The sequence below is a fragment of the Phacochoerus africanus genome, chromosome 9 (assembly GCF_016906955.1).
Source record: "Phacochoerus africanus isolate WHEZ1 chromosome 9, ROS_Pafr_v1, whole genome shotgun sequence".
Classification (NCBI taxonomy): Eukaryota; Metazoa; Chordata; class Mammalia; order Artiodactyla; family Suidae; genus Phacochoerus; species Phacochoerus africanus.
The window spans coordinates 21,446,186-21,465,495 of record NC_062552.1 but is presented as its reverse complement, the minus strand read 5'-3'; the positions used below and the strand labels follow the sequence as shown (position 1 = coordinate 21,465,495).

The window sequence follows — 19,310 nt, the reverse complement described above, 5'->3', positions numbered from 1 at the left end:
GGTGTGTAATAATATTTCAGTGTTGTTTTAATTTGCATTCCTAATGGTTAATGTTGTTGAACATCCTTTCATGTGCTATTTGTCACCATCATACTCCTTTTGGTGAAGTGTTAACCTTATCGTGGTAATCATTTTGCAGTATATACATATATCAAAGCATTACACTGTACAGCTTAAACTTACACAGTTTGATAGGTCAAGTATATCTCAGTAAAGTTGGGAAAAAATAAAAAATACAGTTACCATATATTCCAGCAAGTGAATTCTGCATATACCCAAAATAACTGAAAGCAGAGATACAAACACATGTTTGTACAACCTTATTCATAGCCTAATTATTCACAATAGCCAAAATGTAGACGCCACCCTAGTATCCATTGATAGATGAATGGATAAACGAAAGCACATATATAAAACACACATACAATGAAATATTATTCAGCCTTAAAAAGAAGTAGAATTCGGGTCCATACTGCAGCATTGATGAACCTTGAAGACATCCTATATAAAATATGCTGGGCAAACACTGTGTGATTCTGTTATATGAGATACTTGGAGTAAATTCAGAGATAAAAAGTAGAATGGTGGTTGCCAGGGGCTGGGAAGATGGGAAATGGGTAGTTATTGATTAATGGATTCAGAGTTGCAGTTTGAGATGAAAAAAATTCTAGAGATACATGGTGAGGATGGTAGCACAGCAAAGTCAGTGTACTTAACCTCTGCTTAACTCTACACTCAAAAATGGTTAAAAGGACCGATTTTATGTCAAGTATATTTTCTCACAATGAAAAGTCAAAAAGAAAACAGATTATCACTTTTGTTGTTGGTTTTGTTGGCTTTTTTGGTTTCATTTTGAAAAATGCATTACTTTAAACATCAAATGCTATCACTTACATGTGGAATCTAAAAAAAGGACACAATGAATTTCTTTGCAGAACAGATACTGACTCGCAGACTTTGAAAAAGTTTATGGTTTCCAAATGAGACAGATTGGAGAGTAGGGGGTGCACTGAGGGTTTGGGATGGAAATGCTGTAAAATTTGGTTGTGATGATTGGTGTACACCTATAAATGTAATAAAATTCATTGAGTAATTTTTTAAAAATGCATTCCTTTATTTTCCTCATAAAGCAACCATATGTTATAATCCTGAAGTACACCACAGTCACGTCATTTCTTCGGAAAGCCCTAGGTTTTCCAGGAGCCTTCTTGGAGCTTATAGCATGAAAGTCAAATATTAAACCTTTCTCCACAGTCACACATTCTTTTGCTCTTTGGGCTAATGAACACAAACTCACAGGATGATTCGTTTCCAATATAGCCCATTTCTGTTGCTAAAAGTGTGAGTTGTGCTTTCTTTTCAATGAACACTCTGACTCCATTTTGTATTTAGTTTCTATTGCATTAATATCTGATCTTTGCTTATTTCTTTTCCTGAAGTTTCTTTGGCAATAAATTAGTGGCCGCTTAATTTCACATAACAAATGCCTAGAGCATTACTCTTAAGCATTTATTTGATATATATCTATATATATATTTCAGAGAATCCCTCTAAATACACTTCTAGGTGCACAGTAGTCTCGATATGTACTTTTTTTATCATTTATTTCAAAATAGTTCCTAGTTTCTTTCTTTTTTCAATATTTTCATTGAAGTATATTTGATTTACAATGTTGTGTAAAATTGTTCCTAATTTCAATTGTGGTTTGTTCCCTAAACCATAAATTATTTAGAAGTGCATTTATTATTTTGTACACAAATACAAATTTTAATTTTTATGTTCTGATTTCTGACATAATTTTATTTCTGTGATAATTTTTAGCATGTACTAACCCTGTGATGTTTTTGGAGACTTGCTTTGCAGCCTGATATATATGTCAAGTTTGAAATAATTCCATGTGTGTTTGGAAGAAATTTGAATCCAGAAGCTGATATAAGCAATATTCGCTCTCTCTCTCTCTCTCCATATATATATATATGTATATACTATATGTATACAATATGAATTGCATCACTTTGATGGTTATTTTTTCATGTATGCTTTTTATTAGTTTCTTAGAGAGTTATATTGTGCAAAAAAATCCCACTATAATTGTGATATTTTTTATCCTTCTCTTTGTTCTTCCATCAATTCCTGGAATTTATTTCTCCATTTTTTTAAATTTCCAGAAGCAGGAAATTCTGGATAAAGCATGATTTGTAACTAGGAGATACCAGGTGTTATCTCTGATTGAGCAACTGCAAGAAAAGCCTAGGAAAAAAAATCTGTTTAATTTGTAAAAGCTTTAGACTATCCATTGAAACTTAAGAGCAATATTGCTACTTTAAAATACTTTTATGAGTTTCTTTCATCAAAAGAAATGAGGAAAACATAATTCAAGTACAGTTTATCTCATGGGAAATTCTGGATGAAGATTGAGGATAAGCTGCAGTGCAGATTCTGATCACCCTGTGCTTAAAAACAAGCCTGCTTCAGTCCACTGGATCTGATCTAGAGACATCTAACTCTGGCCTCCCCAAACTGAATCATCAGGAACCCACATCATAACAACTTTGAGATGAGAAGCCACTCAAGAACTGGTTTGACTAGAATCTCAGCCTCAGGTGTGGGTGCAACTTTGCCTCTTAAATTACAAAACTGTGGTTAATGAATCATGGAGCCTGAATTTGAAGGTGTTTTGTCAGCAGCTTTATGCCTAATTTTACTTCAGTGATATCAATTTTTGATAGACACAATTAGGCTACATGATATAAAGGAGAAACTCAAATGCAGAGAATTTAATCTGGGGCACTGTCTTTAATAATTTTATTAATTCCCCAGTATGGTTTGCTAAGTGCTATGTTTTGTTTCTAAGTTCATCTTGGTGTGAGAGGGTGCTTAACTGTCCATTCCATGTGCCACATGGTGGGTGCTAAGACAGCAAAGGTTTTGGAAGTCTTCCCTAATAACTTTACAATCTATTAAGAGGAGAGAAACAAAAATGCCAACTTTATTTTCTTATTTTAAAAAATTCATTAAATGCCTTTCAATGGCCATGAGGCCCCAAGCAAATTCTTTTTACCTAGCACAAAAAGTTTCTCTACATGGGCTCAATGTCTTCTTCCTTAAGGCAACAAATGTTCACCAATATATTAAGGATAAAAGCCCCATTGGAAACTCCTATGTTCACTGGCAGTGCCCTTGTTGGTTTTCATGTTCACATACTGATGCTGGCATGTCCCCCTAAAAATAAACAGCTAGAGGGCTTGTCTGAGCTATAATTCTAAGCTCATTATGGAGCTTATTCTTTATTTTCCCTTTTATATTTTGCTATCTTGTTGTTGCCAGAATAAGCCCACTCCATCTTTTATAATTAAGATCTATATGCTGCACTCCTATTGCGCATTTTGTAAAAGGAAGATCATGGACCAGCATTTCCTGCAGAGTAGCAGTATTAAATCTTGTGCAAAATAAAAGTTTCCATTTTATTTGTATTTTAGCTTTCCCTTATCTGTGCCATTAGACTGCATGACAAGAGCTTTCTCCAACCTATCCCTGGCTAGGCTTTATTTTTTGTACACACTGGTGGATCTTCCATCCAAGTAGACACAAAATCTCCACAGGGACAGGGGCTGTGCCCTCATCTTGTTTCCTTTTTGTCTCTAGTGCCTTGCACAGATTCTGATCCTCCACAGGATTAAAAAAACGAGACAAATAGTTGGAAAAGGTGCTAATCTAATTCCTTTTTCCCACAAGCACTGAAGCTTCTCTGTTCGGTGTTTTTATTTCTTCATAGACACCCTAGACAAAGAAGTGGCTAGAATAGCCCTAGACAAAGAAGTGACTAGTGAGGGACACTGGCTATCACCTAGCCTAAGAGGATGGCATATTTAAGAAAGGAGGGGAGGTTTCATTCCTGTACTTTGCAAGCCTTAGTTCTACATTCCCTTTAAAATTATTCCCTTTGACTATGGTTTTTTATTCTGCGCTCTTGTGAGTTATAGGACAACACTTTCTTCACGAGCTGGAGATCCCACGCAGCTGTAATTGGGCGAACACAACCCAGAGTCTGGTGCAAGGTCCTGTAGCCCTTAGAAGGTGTTACTGTAGGAATTTTGCCTGGGATTGATGTTTTGCAAGATGGGGGGGGGGGGGCGCGTGTGTGTGTGTGTGTGTGTGTGTGTGTGTGTGTGTGTGTGTGTGTGTGTTTAACCACTAAGACTATTGGAAGAAGCGGGCCGCCTTTGCAATTTTGTTGATGCCAGTTAGCAGGAAAGTTGCATTCTGAAGTCTTTCGCCGCGTGGGCGAGTGCACCACACTGCAGGGAGTCGCTATGAGGAACAGCGGAGGCGGAGGACCTTGCGTGGCAATGATCTGGCTGCCAACGCAGAGGGCTTTGTCACTGAACTGGCAGAGCAGTCCTGAGGACAGTTATTTGTTTTACCCGGGTGGTCACCGCGCCGCCTCATTTAAGGGGGCATATCTCCTTCCATTGCGTTAGAAGTCATTCTGCAGTCGTGGGGGAAGGCCTATGCATTCACTGGGGTGAGTGCTGGGACGGCAGCCAGCACCCCCGGAATTCCACAAATTCCACAAACACAAATTGGCCAAAGCTGTGTTGAAATCTCGACAGAAACTTGCTGCTGAGCGGCTTCGTTGAGCGCAGCCGAATGGAGATGAGAGACCAGGCGCCCTGAAAGGAAGAGGGGACTCTACTGGGCTGGAGTGGACGCGGAGACATCTACAGGCCCCGATGGGTCTTTAAGGAAGAGCTCTGGGCCTAAGAAAAAGGTGTCTGCTGAATAGCAGTAAAGAATGTCTTTAGTAGAGTCTGGCAGCCTTCCCTGGGCACCTTCCTCTCGACGAAGACGAGTTTGATGAATCTTTGGTCCAGAAATGCCGCGACTCTGATTCACTCCTAACTACACATGACAAAATTCATTTTTTTCTTCAGGCATACCTTTCCCATTTCCTCGAAAGCACAGCTTCTCTTGCAAGTTTTCTTCCGTGAATGTGCCAGAAATGGACACATTAAAATTTGTTTTCCTAGAGGCAATCGATTTGATAACCAAATAATTTAGTTGGAGAAAAATATCACATGGCTGAAATTGATCAGAGGTGCAGACGAAAGATACGAAATCGCTAAAGCTCAGTTTTCCCCTCTATATAAAGACTAAAAATACCTCAGTGAGTCTTAAAGTATTAAATTACATAATGAATATAAGACGTCCAATCCAATGCTGGTGTATATAAACAGTGCTCATTCTGTTTTTCTTAATGAAGAAACCTAGAATCACCAAGTTTCTGAGTTAATGGGGGGGGGGGCACTCTATGAGTTCCTGTACTGGCAAAAAGTAAAATAAAAAATAAAAACAAAATAGAGTTCCCTAGGATTTTCTTCGAAAGATTCTCGTGAGTCGACGTAGACTAAAATTTTCAGCTATTGAACTAAATGCTTTCAGTAGAGTTACTACGACACATCAGGGACAATTATCGGGAAAGATTTGCTGTGTGGGGTTCCATGGTGTAATGGTTAGCACTCTGGACTCTGAATCCAGCGATCCGAGTTCAAGTCTCGGTGGAACCTACCTGGCGCTTTGCGTCAATTTTGCCCTCCCTTCTCCCCCCGCGGGAAAACATTCTCTACCTAAATGAACGGAATCAGTTTTGCCTCTGACATCTCTTGTGAGCTCCTGTGAGTCCAGACGCATCTGCATCTGGGTGAGGAGGCAGAAGTGGACTTTTATGCTGGCTTAATATAATTTATTTTATAAAAATGAAAAGAAGTATCAGAAGTAAGTATAGGTGGAAGACTGCAGAATCTTTACACTCTACTGAGACTAGAAAACCAATTCTAATAAAAAGCAAAAACAACTCAATAAAGTTTATTTTCTGTGCACATTAAAAAGAAAAAGATGTTCGCTATTTCAAGCATGAGAATTAAATAAATCTAATAGCACTGAAGAATATACAGTTAATAAACAAATTTCTCTTCTACGCATGACCTCTACCTGCCCAATTACTGACACCCCCCACTCCATCAACTGTGCCACTGAACTCAGTTTATGTATATAAAATACAGACAGACATATCACAAAGAAAGAGAGAGAGAGAGCAAAAGAGAAAGAAAGAAAAGAAAAGAAAGAAGAAAGAAAAAGAAAGAAAGAAAGAAAGAGGGAAATCTTAAAGTAGGTGACTCTAAGTAAAATGCCATGTAAGACTCATTATTACATTTTTAAAATACCGACAGATTTAACATATTTCAAATTAAAAACTGGGGGGAAATCCATGATAATGTTTTCATTTCAATGTTCATCTGGTCAGTGCCACCCACAAAGCCAAACATCCCTTTTTCTCAGATAAATTGAGTGAGTACCATTATTTCTTTACTAATTACATTCTTTGTATAAGTTTTCCTTTTTAAATGTGTTCTCATATAGTTTTGCACAGGTCCCAGGAATTTCTCTCTCTCTCGTGTGTGTGTGTGTGTGTGTGTGTGTGTGTGTGTGTGTGTATGTGTGTGTGTGTAGTATTTGCCTTAGATGAAGTGACAGTTGTTTCATTTTGTTTTGTTTTCCTGGATTAGAAATTTGGAGGCATTTCACATAGACTAGGGGCTGGGAAAATTCCACCTCCCCAAAGTAGTCTTATGGTGATACCCAGGTTATATGTGGAATTTCTAAGCATTTTTTTTTCTCACAACCAATACATATCCCTCACTCCAAGTATGCTCACAATTAAGACTCCCCCCACACCACCCCCCAATACACAGGTCTTATTCACTGTCTGCTTCTTCTCAACATTGCCCCTTTGGGTAAACTGCTTATTCAAACATTCATAACCAGATTCTCCTCCATAATAAATGAGTTCTGTGAAGTTCCTGGTTCTCATGTAAACACATTGTATTATTTAAAACCAGAGAGTGTTGGTTTTCTTTCTCACGATGTGCCACTAAGTGTAAAACACTGTGCATCCTTGGACTTATTTTTTTTTCCAAATAATATTGCAGTGGGAAAACACTACTTATGGTCTTGTCACACCCCTTTTACCGCCACAGTATGTGGAATCTACTCTTCATACGACATCATTCATATATCTGGATCATGTTTAATTTGGTCAAAACAGAAGTTTGCTTATCATTGCTATATATTTCTAGATAAAAATTTTCTTCCCAGATAAAAATGAAAAAAAAAAAAAGCAACTGCCTCTACTCTGCAACTGTAAAACTGTCTTTACTGCATACATTTTGCCACTACGCAGTCTATTTAAATACCGTCTCATCGTCGACATTGAGCACTTTCTTCATCTGCTAACTGGAGATAGAAATATTACTGGGCTCCCGCTTAAATCAAATCTTAGTACATCTTAAGTGTTCAACAAAAACTGTCGGTGCCTACCTTTTAATGAATCCTAACAACACTTGAGTAGACAGTAGTGTGGAGTCAACGAGAATATCGCTGTGCTTTTAGTAGTGGGAGTATAAACATGACATTGTACAGGTTGTGTTTCGGGGCGCAGGGTTCTTGATAAAACCGTAGTCGGCAGGATTCGAACCTGCGCGGAGAGACCCCAATGGATTTCAAGTCCATCGCCTTAACCACTCGGCCACGACTACGAAGTTGACGTCGACTCTGAGGGCTAACGTGAACGAGTGGTGGGTGTGCGGCATATTCACCAACGGTAGGTCTGGTAACAAACATTTCTTGGCCCTGCCCAGGCTTCTGCCTCGAGAATAAAAGAGCTCACTCATCTAGAGCAAATGAAGAACAAGTTGGTGATGTAATTCAATAAAAAGCACCTAGACAAGCGACTTGAACTTCCTGGGCCCTGGAGCCTCTCTACTAGCTGATGCTCTCTCGGACACTCAAGAGCAACATCTACTTCTCGGGAACTCGCAGAAGGGGAGCTTAGAGTTTAGAGTGAGCGCGAGACAGCCTGGAGTCTCAAATGCCAACGGGAGAAGGAACTCGAGTGAAGGGAACGTGCGACAATGCGGTGGTCATTTATATTTGCTCTCAGGATCAAATTCCAAATCAGAAATCTCTTCCATGACAGCAAACTGATTTGTCCTTCCAAAAGAACGATTGAAATCGGACTGGGGCTACAGTTCGGAGTGAGAGGCGGGAGCGGGGCTCGGGGGGCGGGGAGTGGAGGGTAATTTCTGTCCTAACTGGAAAACACAAGGCAGCAGAAGTCTTGGACCCCTTCCTTTGAAGGTCACTGGTGTCGTCCTTGTGAAGGATGAGACAGTTCCCAAGCGACAGCAGCCCTCAGCCTCTGGAGTCCAGGAAAAGGGAGTCACTCAGAATATAGGCCTTCCAGGCATCTGGTCTCTGTTAATACAGAATAGCGGAAGGAAGGAAGGAGAGAAGGAAGGAAAGAAGGAAGGAAAGAAAGAAGGAAGGAAGGAGAGAGAGAAAGAAAAGAAGGAAGGAAGGAAGAAAATGAGTGGTAAATGTTAGAATAAATCTAGGTGAATTAATAGGGTTGATTCTTGAGTCAGAGACCATCTGATTTATGAGAATGCAATAATGAGGGGGAAACTTGCCTCAGATTCCTTTTTATGAAAATGTCAGGAACTCCAAAACCAAGGACTTTCTGATTTCTAGGAATGGAAGTGCATCGCCAAGACATAAATTAGTAGATTTGAAGAGAATCTCAGATACAAAAGGAACTTGATTCCATGATCAAGGTGGAGTAGATCTCTCTGGTAGTTAAAGCTCTTTCACCTCTGTTTTTCTTTAGAATAATAAGCATAATCCTCCCTTCACTGTATTTTTGCAAGTGTTATTTGCTCTTACTGCCATGGCACTTGCTATACACCTCCATTTAGACTCATAAAGGATTTATACCTTTAATACAGTAAATCTGTTTTGAAGTTTATTGTCCTTGAAATGTCTTATAAAAGTGTTTCCCTTGACCATCGGTGTGTGCATCACTTGTGAGAAATGCAAATTCTTGGGCTTGAATTCAGATCTACAGAATTAAAACACCCAAGGATGAGAGGGGCAGGCGCAGGAAGATCCAGGAATTTGAACTCCAGCAAGAAGTTCTCCAGGTGGTTCTAGTGCCCACTGAAGTTTGAGAAGCATTCTCTTTAAGAAATAATCTTAACAAAGAGAAACATGTACTGCACAATAAAATTTTATTTTTATTTCTTATAGTGATAGCAAAAAAAACCCCAGATATTTTAAAAAAGGATACATTTTTAAATATTTTTCTTCATCCATGGAATAGATCATTATAAAGCCAGTAAAACAAAATTTGGGGGGCCTTTGTTTTCATCTGTTTGTTCAATGCAGTCCACAATGAGAGCATCCATCCTAAACTTGTTTCTCAAATAATCAATGTCAGAGATTGGTAGAATTAATGAAGACATTTATTTCTCCACTTGTTCTTGCTTGCTAGCATTTAACCGTTTTATTTTTTTTTTAAAGAAAATCATTTTGAAAGAACTTCAAAAAAGAGCACAGTTTTGTAAGTCCTTTAAATTTGCAAAATGTTTTCACTTTTTTGTTGTTATTTTGAGTGTGTTTTGGCCGCACCCGTGGCATATGGAAGTTTCCCCAGCCAGGGATCCAAGCCAAGCTTCAGCCTAAGCCACAGCTTCTCCAACGCCAGATCCAACTCCAAGTTTTCAGGTTTTTAAGGTTTGGGGAGCTGTTTTATTCGAGGTCTATTCCATGGTTATTCCTGCATATAGATGTGGGGAGAAAGGGTGAGTGAAATACATTGAAATGGTGAAACGATCCTTCGAATCAAATAGCTGTATGTATGTATTTCATGGATCTCCATTAGAAGCTGACAGAGCAGGGAGTTGGTTTCTCAGGATGTCTCTTGTTTAGTCTCCTATCAGACCATCAGAATAGGAGGTCCTTCTAACCTGAGGAGAAAATGTTGCTTGCCAATTTGCCACAACATCGTTAATATTCATCTAAATTTTGTCAGAGCAAAGAAATTTGCTTAATACAAAAATAGTTTCTGATTGAACATTTGACCCCTTGAAAAGAACTAAAGTTCTGTACAGCTATTAATGCTAATAAGGCACATAACCGCCATGTAGTCGTGGCCGAGTGGTTAAGGCGATGGACTAGAAATCCATTGGGGTCTCCCCGCGCAGGTTCGAATCCTGCCGACTACGATACCTTCCCTCTTGGAAAATTAAAATCTTCCGCAGTGGACCAGTTTGAGTCTGATGTTTGCCTCCCAAGAAGAAACTTGTTCCGCAAACGGGCTGTCTTCAAAGTTTCAGTGAAAAAGAGGTCAATCTTACTTCTTTTTATCATTTTTTTTCTCCTTCTCCTCCTCATCCTTCTCCTCTTCCTCCCCCTCCTCCCACCCCTCCCTCTACTTCTTCTCCTCCACCTCCTCCTTCTCCTCCCCCTTCCTCTTCTCCTTCTTCTAAAATAAGTCGACCACAGTCCTTATGGTGTTTTCTTTTTTCCCCTGGAAGAGTCCCAGGTTTGGCAATGTCTTCCTGTTTCCTGCAATCAAAACCTTGCTTAGAAAGCAATCTTCCCTAAAGAAAAAACTTGACAGGAGTGTTTCCCCCTTACCAGGACACTTCTCCAGTCGTAAATCTTGTTCACTGTCCGGTTTCTTCTCTTCAACACATTTTTTGAGCACTTCGAAGTGAGAGCCAAGTAAGCATCGATGAAATAGACTGTTGAGGTGGAAGACGAATAAGACTGGGTAATGTTTTCCATTATTCTGTGAGTTTTGAATGAAGCTGGATCAAAAAAGAAATAATCCTGCCCCAGAAAGACAGACGAGAGAGATGGCTTTCTTTTGACTATCATTTCTACTTTGTAGGTGTTTTAGCAAGTGAAGAAAAAGAAGCAACTCTAGCAGAGGATGGTTTCGATCCATCGACCTCTGGGTTATGGGCCCAGCACGCTTCCGCTGCGCCACTCTGCTCACCATGCAGTAAAAAGGGATACTTTTCAATCTTGATTTTTATCCACTTCCCCAATACCTTAAGGCTGTCATCTTCATTCTTCATCCGTCTCCTCTGTGCTCTTTACTTTCTTTCCCACCCTTACAGTACATGCCATTCTCAAAATGTTCATGCCACACAACCTCTAGCTTGCAGTTCACAAATTTTCAACACTTTCTTCCAGAGGATGCCAATCCTTTCCTGTGGGTTGGGAATTATGACAGGTAGGTAGGTATCAATGACAGCTAGAGTGTCGGCTTTCCAGAACAGGAGTCCAGCAAAGCCTTTTAAAACCTTTCGAGTCACCTTCTTCCTCACCTTTCCTCACGATTTCTTCTGGGTCCCGGAACCAACTACCTTTCTTCTGTTCTCTCTTCCCAGGCATGCATTCCGATGTTTTCAGTGGTTCAATTTCTCTGTTTCAGCTTTAGTTACTCCCCTCCTCCTGTATCTGAGAGGGTTTTATTTGCTCTGCTGTTCTCGCTTATTGGAGACTCCAAAGTAACCTCCTTTTCTCCAAGTCCCCCTTCTTGCGGGGTTCAGAGCCGATTGCGATTCCTCCCCTCCTCCCCTCGACCAGGAGTCATCTATGCTCCGTTCTCCGCTACCACAGGTGGGGTCACGCCGCAGGTTCCCTTGAACGTGGTCTCTTTGCTCGGAAACCGAGACTCTTAGGAATTAATATAGAAGGCCCTAGCGACTCCACAGATTGCCAGGCCCGGAACTGGAAATGACAGCTCCCAAGAGCGCTGATAAAACCCTTTCCTGAGATGAGGATTTTGTCGCAAGTTTCCCCTGAGGCAGGCGTGGTTTGTAGCGGCAAGAAGTCAAACCTCGGAAGATGCTCGCTGGTTTCCCCTTTGAGTTGTCCTTCATTCTTTTTTTGAATGAAAATTTCTCTTCTGAATTCTGCAGGTCGTTTGCCTTCTCCAGTAGATTCTCGGAGTTGCTGTTCTTTTCCCTATTCTCTGCCACAGAAGCTGCAGACCTAGTGTTGACAGCCCAAGGCAGAATGTTACAGGGGTCATCGCTTGTACGTCTGTATCCACTGCCTCCAGCATTAGCAAAACTCGGTTGCCTCCTTCCAGAAGAGGTTTGCTGGGCCTATGCACCTGTGCATTAATGTCACTTTCTAGGGAATGGAAAGGTTGGAGCCAAGACCTGGAAAAGGGTGTGTGGGAAAGCTGTAAGGTAGTTAATGATGGGGGATTTTGTCATTGCTAGAGTCAATTGTGTAAAACGGAGCCAAATTCCCTGTACGTGTTCCTAGTCATGGGCTGATTTGCCATCTGTGTATCCTCATTAATGAAAGGTCTCTTCATGACTTTTATACGTGCTCTGAATAGATTTTTTTTAATCTGTTGTGTTTTGAGAATTCTTGTACATTTTCTAGATACTGTTCTTTGTCAAATATGCAGTTTGAAAATGTTTCCTCTCAATCTGTAGGGTTTTTTTTTTTTAACCTCTTAATAGTGTATTTTTGAAGAATAAAAGTGCTTTGTTTTGTTTTGTTTTTTATTTCGATGAGGTTCAATTGATCTATTTTCCTGTTAAGGATTGGCCTTTGGTATCAAGTCTAAGGACTAAGATCCTGAAGTTCTTCTCCTAAGTTATTCCCTAAAAAGTTTTATAGTTTTACATTTTACTTTTCAGTTTGTGACTTAAGTTAATGTTTTTCTATGGGATGAGGTTTAGGTTAATGTGGGTTTTTGTTTTTGCCTGTGGATGTTCAATTGCTCTAGCCCCGTTTGTTGAAAAGGCTATCCCTCTTCCAATGAATTTCTTTGTACTGTTGTCAAAAAATTACTTGGGCAAATTTTGTATGGGTCAGAATGTATTTTTAAGGTAAAGAAATAATCAGGACTATCACTTGACTTAAGTTTGCTACCATTCATTTAGAAAAAAAGAGTGGACTGATTATTATACACACATATGAGTCTGAAAGGTTATACAAAAATTTATTTTATTGTGGAGAGAAACTGAATTGCTAGAGCACCTGGATATAAGATAGATTTTATTCATCAAGTATAACCTCAATTATCATTTGAGCTTCATACCATGATTATTGTCTTTACTATAAATGTTAAACTTCTCAATAGGCAAGGAAAATAAACTTTATATCAGCTGAGTACTTCTTTTTGGTAGACAGTTTTCCAGTCACATGGAGGCAAAATATTTTTTACAGTCTTCAGATAGCATTTATTTCTGGCACTTTATTTACCCTATAAACAGGGCAGATTAGTGTGAAGCAAGCATGGAGTTGTAGATTGACTTCACTCAGACAGATGAAAATATGAATGTGTTGAGACATACAGTTAAATATGAGAAAAGAAATCTCTGAAAAGGTAACAATTGCATGGAGAAGCACGTAGGATTTTGATATTGGAAAACACCAAGATATCTGTGAAGCTAGGACTCTTCTTGGGGGAAAAGGATGTATATTAGGCCAAACCTACTGGAAATGAATAGCCAACTCACAGTTAACTTTGACAAACTCGCACACAAGACCACGTAGTCGGCAGGATTCGAACCTGCGCGGGGAGACCCCAATGGATTTCTAGTCCATCGCCTTAACCACTCGGCCACGACTACACAATGAAGTAGCTCCCTATAAAAGTAAATAGCTGTGCTTAGTCTTCACAAAACCAAATTATGTATTGGAAAGATTGAATCATGTGTTAGAACATGTATTTGCAGTCGTTGTTTCCTATTTTTCAATGTCATTCTAGTGACTATCATGCTGTTGCTCCATAGTGCCAAGTAACTCTTTATCCTCAGAACTGGAAAGACTTCTTATTTGATGGGTTGTTGGAATAAGATAAGCTTCTGCTCTCTCAGCCTCTGGTGGAGATCCATGGGATACATCCCACAAAAGGGAACATTCACTTCTGAATTAAATGTAACAGCAACGATTTTTTTAAAAAAACAGAACTTAAGCTCATGTATCTATTTTAATTCTGGAAGATTATACAAAACCTGGTTTCAGTTTGCTACTATGGATAGAAATTAAATAGCTGAGCATATGTATTGAAGAGAGATTTTTGTTTTCACTACAAATACTTCAAAATAACTTGAGTTTTACTATTATTATTACTTATTTATGTATTTTTTTCTTTATCTGGTTTGTATACCTAGGAGTGAAATTGCTGAGTCATATGATAACTCTATGTTTAATTGTTCCAGGAATGGCTAAACTGATATCCAACTTGAATGCACCTTCCCACCAGCAATATATGATGGTTCTGATTTCTCCATAGCATCCCTAACATTTGCTATTATATGCCATTTTCATTCAAGCCATCCTAGAGGGTGTAAAGTGGTATCTCATTGTGGTTTTAACTTGCATTTTCCAGAAGACTAGTAATATCAGTTTCTTTCATGGGCTTATTGGCCATTTGCGTATCTTTCTTGTAGAAATGTCTGTTCATGTCCTTTACCCACTTTTAAAGTGGGTTACTTTATTTTTCTTGAGTTGTAAGAGTTCTTTACATAATCTAGATACAGGCCCCTTATCAGATATGTGACTTTAAATATTTGCTTCCATTTTTTGTGTTGTCTTTTCACTTTCTTGACAGTGTCTTTTGAAGCACAAAAGGTTTTAATTTTAAGAAAGTCTAATTTGTCAATTATTTTTTCTTGTTAGTGCTTTTGCTGTCCTCTCTTAGAATCTATTGCCAAATCTGAGGTCATGAAGATTTACTTTTATGTTTTCTTCTGAGAGTTTTATAATATTTGTTTTTATGTTATGTCTTTAATTCATTTTGAGTTAATTGATGTAAATTGTGTAAGGTAAGGATCTAAATTCATTTTTAATAGTTTTTAGTTACATTAAAAAATAGTAGTGAAATAGCTTTTCCAGGCAACATTTGTTGAAAAGACTATTCTTTTCCCACTAAGTGGTCTTGGCATCCTTCTCAAAAATTGGTTGACCACAGGTGTCTGGCTGATTTCTGGGTTCTCAGTTCCATCCCATTCACCTATATGCTTATCCTTACACTTGTACAACACTGTCTTGATTATCATCACTTTGTAGTTAGTTTTGAAATTGGGAAATATGGGTCGTCTTACTTTTTTTTCTCTTTTCAAGATTGTTCTGGATATTCTGGGTCTCCTGGAATTCTATGTGAATTTTAGAATCAACTCATCAATTTCCGCAAAGAAATCAGCTGGGGTTTTGAAGAGAATTGCATTGAAACTGTAGATCAATTTGGAGGAAAATTGCCATCTTCACAATGGTAAGATCCACTCCATGAACATGAGCTATCATCCTCTTTATTTAGATGTCCATTCATTTCAGTAATGTTTTGTAGTTTTCAGAGCATAGCTTTGTAATTTTGCACTTTTTTTGTTCAATTTATTCTTGAGCATGTTGTTCTTTTTGATGCTCTTTTAAATGAATGTATTTCCTTTTGACCTCATTTTCCTTCCCAAGGAAACATGGTGAAGCTGTCTGAAACTTCCCAAATGCAGATGTTAAATGCTGAGTGATATCAGACAAGATCAGGTATGTTCACGGAGGTATGGCTGTAGGCTGAGAGCTATCTCTCTTTCATATGATTCATGATATGATCAAATTCCATTTCTGAATGGAATTAACATGTTGACTGGGGCATAAAAATACAAAGTTAATAAGGCAAAGAGCATGACTCTTACCCTTGAGATTAGTGTCCTCTGAATGGGCTACTCCATAAACATGCAAATAAATACAGCCCACACAGGGAGAGTCTGAAGACACTGCTAAAGACTGACAGCATAATGGCAGAGATAAAGGGGAAAGAACAAGTAAAATTGAAATCTGTAAGTTTTAGGTGAATGGGACTTGAAGGTGCGGATTGGAAGTGAGTACTGGTCCATGAGTTTCTATATACAAGAGGTAACTTGAAGAACTAGATCCTTAAAGTAGTACCTATTTGTTCTCAGAAGCAATTGATAGTGAAATATAAAAGAAAAAGAAAACTTTTGTCAATACCCCTAGCAACGCAGGTCAGGCAAGACTTTTTAAAAGTCATTCACTTTAGGTGGACATGTGTTGGTTTGGGTCTGTGAACATCAGGAATACACATGTGCAAAACAGTGAGCATAGTGATTTCCAATAGCACTTTATTGCTTGGTATAGGGTTGAATATGATTTTGTCATTAGGAAGGCAGATGCTGGGTTTATGTCCAACAAATCTATTACAACTGTTAGAAGGAATTTGTTTAGAACCCATATATCTTTTTATAGTCATTTTACATGTTTCCCCAAACAACAAAATAGAACTAGCAAATCCTTCTTCTTCTTCTGCAATGGTCATGAAGTTATTAAGACAGACTCAAATTATTTATTGGCTCAAAATCCTACAGTATGTAAAACAAAACATATTCATCCTCTCACAGAGAGATGGTTCTGACACGAAACTAACAATTGTAGAAACCATGTGTGAACTGAGGTTTGGCACTTGCCACCAGCCTCTACATGGAGTAAAACATGAGCCACTGCAGCTCCCAACCTGCAGCGCCCCCTGAGTGGAGCTCAGGGTGGAGACCAGGAGTGAGGCTCTCTGTGCTCTGGGAAAACTGGAAGAACAAGTCTTCAGATAGATATTTGTGGAAGATTTTATGAGCCCAATTCCCGTATCTCCTCATATCTAGAAACACACTAAAATCCATCAATGATGACCAGTGTCTATGACTAGTAGTAACCTTCACGAGGCCAGCAGCAGACTTCTGTAAAATGGGTGCATGGCTGCAGGCACCTCCTACTTCACCTTTTTTACTTATATCTTGATATTCCCCCTTTCCTCTCCGGGGCAGTATTTTGGATCTCCCTGAAACACTGCCTCCTGGGCTGCAGTTAGTGGACAAAACAGAAGATGTCATCTGTGAGGACACCCACTTCCAAGGCTGGGCCAGTGAGCCCTAAGGGAACTCAGGAAAGAAACAAACTGGCCCACAGCTGAGGTGATATCAAAGGAGGGATTCCAGTAAGCCCACACCCTTACATCTTTCCGTAGAAGCTGGTTTTCTAGAAGTCTTTTTCTGTAAATCTGGTTATCTGCAAACCTTTTGTTCCTACTACCTTCCCTTTGTCGTAAAAACTCATATATCCTAGCTACCCCCTGGCCTCCTGGGAGTGGTTTCTTGGGGCTATCTGAGATGCTGTCCCCCCGGGCTTAAGTCCTATTTTTACCCCAAATCAAACTTAACTCTCAACTTTCAGGTCGTATTTTTTTGGTCAACACATGTCAGGGAGTTCAAAAATATTGTTGGAGAACATAGACACTAGACTGAGACCCCTCTTCATTGAAGAGCCTCCTTTATGTTAAAAAAAAAATTAGTTTTAACTGTATTGGTTAAAGCTTATTGCTTAACCATTATTAAACTGTAATTAAGCACAAAGTTGCTGAAGAAGTGACATCAGTTGTAAACCTCAATTTTATAAATAATTAGAAGGACAATATACAGCCTGACAATATATAGCCTGAAGCTAAGATACCAATCAAACCAGTTCTTGGAGTTTCTCTTTCCTTTGAGAAGGTTCATGGGTGTGAGCTTCTCACAGTTCACATTTGGGACACTAGAATGGATCACAAGCAGGTCCAACATAGTGGAATGGAATCTTGTTCTTTTTTAACCGGAGTGAAAAGAATGTCAGTTTCAATCCTTACTCTAAGACCTCCCCTGAGAAGAAGCCCTTGATGTGTGATAGTCTCCTTTTCTTCTGTTCTTCCTTTCTTTTTCTTTTTTTTTAAGGGCTAATGATCTTAAACAAGTTTATTTAACTAATTGTGTGTGTGCGCGCATGTGTGCGTGTGCACATGCGCAGATGTCTGCACCTACGGCACATGGAAGTTCCCAGGGTTAGGATTAAACCCATGCCACAGCAGCAACCTAAGTTGCTGCAGTGACAACACGGGATGCTTACCCCACTGTACAAGAGAACTCCATATTCTTTCTTTCTTGTTGAAGAAGGAAGCATGCAAAAGGGAGACAGATGCTAGACAGCATTTCTTTTTCTTAAGTCTTAAGGAATATTCTGAATTTTGTGTTTTCCCTGAGTGTTTACGGCAATGTCCGTGTAGAGGTGGCACTTTCCATTTGAAAGTCACAGATATGTCATAAATAGCATTCAATTTAGGATGTTCTGTTGCTTCTGAAAGACTAGCAGATGTAACAAAGGAAATATCAAGGATTCATAAAATATATAAGAAATGGTAGATTAATTGAACATCCACTTTACTGACACCTTCAAATGGTGCCAAGGGAAAAAAAGACATGAAAGGACACTCTAAAGAAAACATACTATTTAAAGGACACACACAAGTTAGATTCATAAATGGGGTTAGTTTCTACTACATTAGTTTATATCATTTAAATTGACTTAATAAGTGATTACCTGGGCTTTGAGAATGAAGGTAGGACTTAGTTCATTTGTTCAAAAACACACATTACTAGCAGGCAGAATGAATGATAATTACAGAAGTAGTTTCATATGAGATACAGAACAAATATAAATTCTTGCTGCATGTTCTTAACAATGTTATGGTAAAGACACCACGAGGGGCACAGAGCAGGGGAATGAAGGATGAACTTGTGAATATCGAGCTCTTCCTCCTACTTGGAATGAGCGCTAAGTGCAAAATGCAAACCAGACTTAGAAGATTTTTGCATTAAAAAAACCCCACAAAAATATCACACTGTCAACTTTTGGGAATTGCTTACATGCAGAAAAGATATTTTGGATATGTTGGGTTAAATAAAGTTTATTATTAAAATGAATTATGCTGGTCTTTTTAATTTTTAATATGGCTATTAGGTAATTTTAAATTATATCAGTAGCTCACATGTGTTTCTATTGGAAAGATACTGGTGCTCAAGTGCAAGATGCTCAAATGTACTGATGCTTTAATTTCCTTGTCGCTAGGAAATTTCAGCAATTTAAAAGTAAAGTGAGAACTCCTTCTAGAATCCTAATGACATTATTCAGAAACCAGATCCCACACTGGTACTCTACAAAGATTCTGTGTAATTGTCAGTCCTGGCTCAGAATCTCTATTCCGCCCCCAAAATTGGAACTTCATACTCATCCAGAATGAGAGGAACTCCGGCTTACACTATCACCACTCTTCTCTAAGGTATCTTTTTGAATACATTTTCATTTTTAAACCCCATACATTGATGTCATGTGAGTCACTTCCCTAAACACTAAAGTTAGGAATTGTTTCCACAGAAGGGTTTTAACATTTCATTTGCTTTGACATTCTACAATTCTATTAGTTTCTTAGAGTCAAAGCAACTCACGTGCTGAATGTGAGAGAGGGAGAGATGAGAGATGATGAGTCTGCAAAGCTCCAGTTTGTCCTCTGGAAGCCCAGGTCTTAGTAGATAAAGAAACTCGGTGACTTTTTATTGTAC

General features: G+C 38.8%; 5 non-coding genes across 5 annotated transcripts; 2 read left to right on the top strand and 3 right to left on the bottom strand.

The window, feature by feature from the left end:
* Positions 1-5,495: 5,495 nt before the first annotated feature.
* On the top strand, positions 5,496-5,567 carry TRNAQ-CUG (transfer RNA glutamine (anticodon CUG)). The gene has a single exon. It is a non-coding gene; the product is annotated as a tRNA-Gln (tRNA).
* A 1,946-nt stretch (positions 5,568-7,513) lies between these two features.
* TRNAS-UGA (transfer RNA serine (anticodon UGA)) lies at positions 7,514-7,595 on the bottom strand. Its single transcript has one exon. It is a non-coding gene; the product is annotated as a tRNA-Ser (tRNA).
* Positions 7,596-10,039: 2,444 nt separating this feature from the next.
* On the top strand, positions 10,040-10,121 carry TRNAS-AGA (transfer RNA serine (anticodon AGA)). The gene has a single exon. It is a non-coding gene; the product is annotated as a tRNA-Ser (tRNA).
* Positions 10,122-10,825: 704 nt separating this feature from the next.
* TRNAM-CAU (transfer RNA methionine (anticodon CAU)) lies at positions 10,826-10,897 on the bottom strand. The gene has a single exon. It is a non-coding gene; the product is annotated as a tRNA-Met (tRNA).
* A 2,529-nt stretch (positions 10,898-13,426) lies between these two features.
* Positions 13,427-13,508, bottom strand: TRNAS-AGA (transfer RNA serine (anticodon AGA)). The gene has a single exon. It is a non-coding gene; the product is annotated as a tRNA-Ser (tRNA).
* Positions 13,509-19,310: the final 5,802 nt, after the last annotated feature.